The sequence below is a fragment of the Hyperolius riggenbachi genome, chromosome 5, assembly GCF_040937935.1.
Source record: "Hyperolius riggenbachi isolate aHypRig1 chromosome 5, aHypRig1.pri, whole genome shotgun sequence".
Lineage (NCBI taxonomy): Eukaryota > Metazoa > Chordata > Amphibia > Anura > Hyperoliidae > Hyperolius > Hyperolius riggenbachi.
Genome location: NC_090650.1, coordinates 305,650,977 through 305,659,780, shown reverse-complemented (window position 1 = coordinate 305,659,780; position 8,804 = coordinate 305,650,977).

Here is an 8,804-nt window from a genome sequence, read left to right as displayed (position 1 = left end):
GCACCTACCTAATCTAACCTAATCCTGGGGGGCACCTACCTAATCTATCCTGGGGGGCAGCTACCTAATCTATCCTGGGGGGAAGCTACCTAATCTAACCTATACTGGGAGGCACCTACCTAATCTATCCTGGGGGCAGCTACCTAATCTATCCTGGGGGGCAGCTACCTAATCTAATCCTGGGGGGCAGCTACCTAATCTATCCTGGGGGGCAGCTACCTAATCTAACCTAATCCTGGGGGGCAGCTACCTAATCTATCCTGGGGGGCACCTACCTATTCTAACCTAATCCTGGGGGGCAGCTATCTAATCTATCCTGGGGGGCAGCTACCTAATCTATCCTGGGGGCAGCTACCTAATCTATCCTGGGGGGCACCTACCTAATCTAACCTAATCCTGGGGGGCACCTACCTAATCTATCCTGGGGGCAGCTACCTAATCTATCCTGGGGGGCAGCTACCTAATCTAACCTATACTGGGGGGCAGCTACCTAATCTAACCTATACTAGGGGGCACCGACCTAATCTAATTTATACTGGGGGCACCTACCTATCTAACCTATACTGGGGGCACTTACTTATCTAACCTGTATTGGGGGCACCTAGCTAGCCTATACAGGTGGCAACTAAACTGGCTACCTATATTGGAGGCACCTACCTAACTAACCTATACTGGGGGCACCTACCTATCTAACCTACGCTGGGGGCAACTATTCTGGCTACCTATATTAGAGGCACCCACCTAGCTAACCTGTACTGGGGGCACCTATCTATCTAACTTATACCGGTGGCGCCTGCCTATCTCACCTATACCGGGGGCAACTATACTGGCTTACCTATGCCTGACTACCTATACTGGGGGTACCTATAGCTGGCTATAGGGATTTTGATATGTGTGTGCATCCGTCGGGTGTTGTCGGGGGAGGGGGGGCTGTTGTTGCCGGGGGGGGGGGGGGGGGCCCACATCCAGATTCCGCATCGGGGCCCAGAGGTTTGTAGCTACGCCACTGAATCAGACCCTCTCTGTGTTACACCGATCGTTACACCCACCCTGTAGTTCTTGAAGCTGGAATATAGTATACACCACAAAACTAAGAGGTGCATACGATGATTCATGCTCTTACCCTTCACCTAATGGAGAGCAGAAAATAATATCTAGAACGTAATCTGAGAAAAAATATAACCACCTTGTTTAGTATAACAAACCTAAATCATTAGCTACATCGCTAAGAAACCCTAGGCTTATAGACATTTGAAGAGCTCATGATGAAGACAACATGCTAAAACACTTGACCCCTCAGCTTTAGCCCAAATTGCCAAAAACAGGCTTCCTTTAAATCTACTGTCTGTGTAAGAAAAACACTCACATTTTCAAGAGCTAAAATCTATGGTAACTGAGCTGGTTATATATATAAATTCATTAAAAAGATCACTTAAAGGGACTCCGAGCAGTGCAGAAACTAAGGAAAGATGCATATCATTTTAAAGCTCTCTTTCTCCTCTTTCCAATGATATATAAACCACCGCCCTACGCCTTTTAGTTTTTGCTATTTTCGCAATTGAAATTGCCGCCGCCGCAATTTTGATCGCGAATATAGAGAAAACTAAAAGGCGTAGAATGACGATTTAGGTGTCGTCAGAAAGAGGAGAAAGAGAGCTTTAAAATGATACCCATCTTTCCATAGTTACATTGTATTACACAGGGCGAATTTTTCTGCTGAATGGAGCTGCTGACTTTGAGAAAAAGTCGCCCTGTGTAATACAATGTAACTATGGAAAGATGGGTATCATTTTAAAGCTCTCTTTCTCCTCTTTCTGACGACACCTAAATCGTCATTCTACGCCTTTTAGTTTTCTCTATATTCGCAATCAATATTGCGGCGGCGGCAATTTCAATTGCGAAAATAGCAAAAACTAAAAGGCGCAGGGCGGTGGTTTATATATCATTGGAAAGAGGAGAAAGAGAGCTTTAAAATGATATGCATCTTTCAATAGTTTCTGCACTGCTCGGAGTCCCTTTAAAAGAGGCTTGCTTGAGACTTTCTGTTGGGTAGAGTTGGGCCGAACCTCCGATTTTAGGTTCGCGAACCGGGTTCGCGAACTTCCGCGGAAGGTTCGGTTCGCGTTAAAGTTCGCGAACCGCAATAGACTTCAATGGGAATGCGAACTTTGAAAAAAAAAATAATTATGCTGGCCACAAAAGTGATGGAAAAGATGTTTCAAGGGGTCTAACACCGGGAGGGGGGCATGGCGGAGTGGGATACACGCCAAAAGTCCCCAGGAAAAATCTGGATTTGACGCAAAGCAGCGTTTTAAGGGCAGAAATCACATTGAATGCTAAATGACAGGCCTAAAGTGCTTTAAAACATCTTGCATGTGTATACATCAATCAGGTAGTGTAATTAAGGTACCGCTTCACACTGACACAACAAACTCACCGTGTAACGCACCGCAAACAGCTGTTTGTGTAGTGATGGCCGTGCTGGACTGGTGCGCACCATGGCGAGAGTGCATGTTTTGGTGGCTTTACAGCCCATATGGTCGCCTGGCTGATGTAGCTGAATGACAGAACATTGACTGTCCAGCTGATCAAATTTGGTCTGACCACAATGAAGCAACGACCTTATTATCTTTTGTGTGCCCCCCGAGACACTCATCTATGCGCCGGTCATTGCTTCATTGTGATACGCAAGCCCCTTCACCACGGCAAGGTAATGATCACGAAGGGGAATGGGCGCATGTACATGCCTTTTCTTTTGTTGTTGCAGCTGCCCGCAGTGCAGCCAGAAAAATTAGGCAGTCATGTACACGCACCAGAAAAATTATTACAGCGGCCGCTGCTAGCAGCGGCCTAAAAAATTCAGCAATCCGCCTGGAGTCCCGGACCCTGTTGGTGGTGGTGGAGAAGGTAGTCAAGCGGCCTGCAGCTAGACATGCTGTGTGGAGGGACTGGGAGCGACTTAGTCTTCTTGGGGCAGCCCAGGCAGCCAGTCACACGGCGTGCAGGCAGAGATGCTGTGTGTGCGGGGACTGACTTAGTCTTGGGGCGGGCAGCAGCCCTCCGGGATCCATGCCTCATTCATTTTGATAAAGGTGAGGTACTTGACACTTTTGTGACTTAGGCGACTTCTCTTCTCTGTGACAATGCCTCCAGCTGCGCTGAAGGTCCTTTCTGACAGGACGCTTGCGGCAGGGCAGGAGAGAAGTTGGATGGCAAATTGGGACAGCTCTGGCCACAGGTCAAGCCTGCGCACCCAGTAGTTCAAGGGTTCCTCATCGCTGTTCACAGCAGTGTCTACATCCACACTTAAGGCCAGGTAGTCGGCTACCTGCCGTTCCAGGCATTGGTGGAGGGTGGATCCGGAAGGGCTACGGCGAGGCGTTGGACTAAAGAACGTCCGCATGTCCGACATCACCATGAGATCGCTGGAGCGTCCTGTCTTTGACTGCGTGGACACGGGAGGAGGATTAGTGGCAGTGGTACCTTGCTGGCATTGTGCTGTCACATCACCCTTAAAGGCATTGTAAAGCATAGTAGACAGCTGGTTCTGCATGTGCTGCATCCTTTCCACCTTCCGGTGAGTTGGTAACAGGTCCGCCACTTTGTGCCTGTACCGAGGGTCTAGTAGTGTGGCCACCCAGTACAGCTCATTCCCCTTGAGGTTTTTTATACGGGGGTCCCTCAACAGGCAGGACAGCATAAAAGACGACATCTGCACAAAGTCGGATCCAGTACCCTCCATCTCCTCTTGCTCTTCCTCAGTGACGTCAGGTAAGTCAACCTCCTCCCCCCAGCCGCGAACAATACCACGGGAAGGTTGAGCAGCACAAGCCCCCTGCAACGCCTGCTGCGGTTGTTCTCCTGCCGCTGTCCCCTCCTCCTCCTCCTCCCCCAAAGAAACACCTTGCTCATCATCCTCTGAGTCTGACTCGTCTTCTGCACAGGACTTCTCTTCTTCCTCCTCCTCCCCCCTCTGTGCTGCTGCAGGTGTTGAGGAAACAGCTGGGTCTGATGAAAATTGGTCCCATGCCTGTTCCTGCCGTAACGGTTCCTGGTCACGCTCATTCACAGCTTCATCCGCCACTCTACGCACAGCACGCTCCAAGAAGTAAGCGTAGGGAATTAAGTCGCTGATGGTGCCCTCACTGCGGCTCACCAGGTTGGTCACCTCCTCAAACGGCCGCATGAGCCTGCATGCATTTTTCATCAGTGTCCAGTTGTCGGGCCAGAACATCCCCATCTTCCCAGACTGTTTCATTCTACTGTAGTTGTAGAGGTAGTGGGTGACGGCTTTCTTCTGTTCTAGCAGGCGGGAGAACATGAGCAGGGTCGAGTTCCAGCGAGTCGGGCTATCGCAAATGAGGCGTCTCACCGGCATGTTGTTTTTGCGCTGAATTTCCGCAAAGCGTGCCATGGCTGTGTAAGACCGCCTCAAATGCCCACAGAACTTCCTGGCCTGCTTCAGGACACCCGCTAAGCCAGGGTACTTTGCCACAGATCTTTGAACCACTAGATTCATGACATGTGCCATGCAGGGTATGTGTGTCAGCTTCCCCATATGCAAAGCGGAAAGCAGATTGATGCCGTTGTCGTACACCACGTTGCCTATCTCCAGGTGGTGCGGGGTCAGCCACTCATCCACCTGTTTCTTAAGAGCAGCCAGGAGAGCTGCTCCAGTGTGACTCTCCGCTTTGAGACAAGACATGTCTAAGATGGCGTGACACCGTCTTACCTGGCATGCAGCATAGGCCCTGCGGAGCTGGGGCTGTGTAGCTGGAGAGGAGAACTGCCACTCAGCCAAGGAGGAGGAGGACAGCGAAGAGCATGTAGCAGGAGGAGAGGAGGTGGCAGGAGGCCTGCCTGCAAGCCGTGGAGGTGTCACAATTTGGTCCGCTGCGCCCTGCTTGCCATCGTTCACCACCAGGTTCACCCAATGGGCTGTGTATGTAATGTAGCGGCCCTGCCCGTGCTTGGCAGACCAGGCATCCGTGGTCAGGTGTACCCTTGACCCAACGCTCTTCGCAAGAGATGACACCACTTGCCTCTCAACTTCACGGTGCAGTTGGGGTATGGCCTTTCTCGAAAAATAAGTGCGGCCTGGCATCTTCCACTGCGGTGTTCCGATGGCCACAAATTTACGGAAGGCCTCAGAGTCCACCAGCCGGTATGGTAACAGCTGCCGAGCTAACAGTTCCGCCACGCCAGCTGTCAGACGCCGGGCAAGGGGGTGACAGGCCGAAATTGGCTTCTTCCGCTCAAACATTTCCTTCACGGACACCTAACTGCTGCTGTGGGCAGAGGAGCAGGAAGCGCTCAAGGGCAGAGGCGGTGTGGAGGAGGGTGCCTGTGAAGGTGGAAGGGAGAAAGCGGCAGAAGCAGATAATGCACCTGATGGAGGAGGAAGAGGAGAAGGAGGGTGGCTTTGCTCTTGTGTGCTGCTGCTGCTTTTGCTCAGGTGGCCATCCCATTGCTGTTTGTGCCTTTTCTCCAGGTGCCTTCGTAAGGCACTTGTCCCTACGTGAGTGTTGGCCTTTCCACGGCTCAATTTTTGTTGGCAGAGCGAACAGATGGCTTTGGTCCGATCTGAGGCACACACATTAAAAAATTTCCACACCGCTGAGCCACCCTGGGATGTGGGCACTATGGGGACCTCAGCAGCTGATGCTGAAGGGCAAGTTGGCTGGCTGTACATAGGTGGCGATACATGGTGCCGGACTCTGCCACCAGCTGTTTCTGACGAAGAGCTGCCCCAGCTTCTTTCAGCAACTTCTCTCCTCCTACTACTCTCTGACTCCCCCTCTGAACTGTCCCCCTCTTCATCTCCTCTATTGGGAACATACAGAGGATCCCTATCATCGTCATCATCGTAATCATCCTGCCCAGCTTCGCTTGACTCAGAAAAATCCAAACATGCACCATCAGTAGGTCCTTCATCCTCCTTACACGTTACATCCATAGTGTTGCCGCGTAACGCAGACATATGAGCTGGTGAAAATTCATCTGGCTGTAACAACAATGGCTGTGCATCAGTGATTTCACCACTAAATAATTCTTGCGAAGTGTCAAATGCAGCGGAAGTGGTGCTAGTAGTAGCGCTGGTGGCTGAGCAAGATGAGGTGTTCTGTGTCGCTAAATACTCAACCACGTCCTGACAATCTTGGTAGGTGATGGGACGTGCCTTCTTCCGAGCACTGTACTGTGGGCCAGGTCCACACGAAATTACATTTACACGACCTCGCGCAGACCTGCCGGGTGGCCTTCCTCTGGCTCTGGCACTACCTCTTCCTCTACCTGTTTTGTCCATATCGGGTATGCACGGAGTGGTATATCACACTGCGTGCACTCACGTAGGTAGGTGGGTTCACTTAACTGCACAGGTATGCGCACTGATGCGGTGGGTTCACTGAACAGAACAGGTATGCAGTGGCAGGTTCAATGAACAGTACAGGTATACAGTGGCGGGTTCACTGAACACAACAGGTATGCAGTGGCGGGTTCACTGAACAGGTATACAGTGGCGGGTTCACTGAACAGAACAGGTATACAGTGGCGGGTTCACTGAACACAACAGGTATGCAGTGGTGGGTTCACTGAACAGGTATACAGTGGCGGGTTCACTGAACAGAACAGGTATACAGTGGCGGGTTCACTGAACAGTACAGGTATACAGTGGCGGGTTCACTGAACAGGTATGCAGTGGCGGGTTCACTGAACAGTACAGGTATACAGTGGCAGGTTCACTGAACAAAACAGGTATGCAGTGGCGGGTTCACTGAACAGTACAGGTATACAGTGGTGGGTTCACTGAACAGGTATGCAGTGGCGGGTCCACTGAACAGAACAGGTATGCAGTGGCGGGTTCACTGAACAGAACAGGTATGCAGTGGTGGGTTCACTGAACAGGTATGCAGTGGTGGGTTCACAGAACAGGTATGCAGTGGCGGGTTCACTGAACAGTACAGGTATACAGTGGCAGGTTCACTGAACAGAACAGGTATGCAGTGGCGGGTTCACTGAACAGTACAGGTATACAATGGCGGGTTCACTGAACAGGTATGCAGTGGCGGGTTCACTGAACAGTACAGGTATACAGTGGCGGGTTCACTGAACAGGTATGCAGTGGTGGGTTCACTGAACAGTACAGGTATACAGTGGCGGGTTCACTGAACACAACAGGTATGCAGTGGCGGGTTCACTGAACAGGTATGCAGTGGCGGGTTCACTAAACAGGTATACAGTGGCGGGTCCACTGAACAGAACAGGTATGCAGTGGCGGGTTCACTGAACACAACAGGTATGCAGTGGTGGGTTCACTGAACAGGTATGCAGTGGTGGGTTCACAGAACAGGTATGCAGTGGCGGGTTCACTGAACAGTACAGGTATACAGTGGCGGGTTCACTGAACAGGTATGCAGTGGCGGGTTCACTTAACAGTACAGGTATACAGTGGCGGGTTCACTGAACACAACAGGTATGCAGTGGCGGGTTCACTGAACAGGTATGCAGTGGCGGGTTCACTAAACAGGTATACAGTGGCGGGTCCACTGAACAGAACAGGTATGCAGTGGCGGGTTCACTGAACACAACAGGTATGCAGTGGTGGGTTCACTGAACAGGTATGCAGTGGTGGGTTCACAGAACAGGTATGCAGTGGCGGGTTCACTGAACAGTACAGGTATACAGTGGCAGGTTCACTGAACAGAACAGGTATGCAGTGGCGGGTTCACTGAACAGTACAGGTATACAGTGGCGGGTTCACTGAACACAACAGGTATGCAGTGGCGGGTTCACTAAACAGGTATACAGTGGCGGGTCCACTGAACAGAACAGGTATGCAGTGGTGGGTTCACAGAACAGGTATGCAGTGGTGGGTTCACAGAACAGGTATGCAGTGGCGGGTTCACTGAACAGTACAGGTATACAGTGGCAGGTTCACTGAACAGAACAGGTATGCAGTGGCGGGTTCACTGAACAGTACAGGTATACAGTGGCGGGTTCACTGAACACAACAGGTATGCAGTGGCGGGTTCACTGAACAGGTATACAGTGGCGGGTTCACTGAACAGAACAGGTATACAGTGGCGGGTTCACAGAACAGGTATGCAGTGGCAGGTTCACTGAACACAACAGGTATGCAGTGGCGGGTTCACTAAACAGGTATACAGTGGCGGGTCCACTGAACAGAACAGGTATGCAGTGGCGGGTTCACTGAACAGGTATGCAGTGGTGGGTTCACAGAACAGGTATGCAGTGGTGGGTTCACAGAACAGGTATGCAGTGGTGGGTTCACAGCACAGGTATGCAGTGGTGGGTTCACAGAACAGGTATGCAGTGGTGGGTTCACAGCACAGGTATGCAGTGGTGGCTTCACTGAACAGGTATGCAGTGGTGGGTTCACAGCACAGGTATGCAGTGGTGGGTTCACTGAACAGGTATGCAGTGGTGGGTTCACAGCACAGGTATGCAGTGGTGGGTTCACAGAACAGGTATGCAGTAGTGGGTTCACAGCACAGGTATGCAGTGGTGGGTTCACAGAACAGGTATGCAGCCAGACAGGAACAAGTTAAGCCTAACTAATCTTTCCCTGAGAGACAGTCTGCAGCAGCTCGCCCTACTCTCACTAACGCAGGCAGCACACGAGTGACCGTAATGGCCGCCGCTGCCTGCCTTATATAAGGGGGGGTGGGGCTCCAGGAGCTAGTGTAGCCTAATTGGCTACACTGGGCCTGCTGATTGTGATGTAGAGGGTCAAAGTTGACCCTCAAGGTGCATTATGGGGCGAACCGAACTTCCGCAAAGGTTCG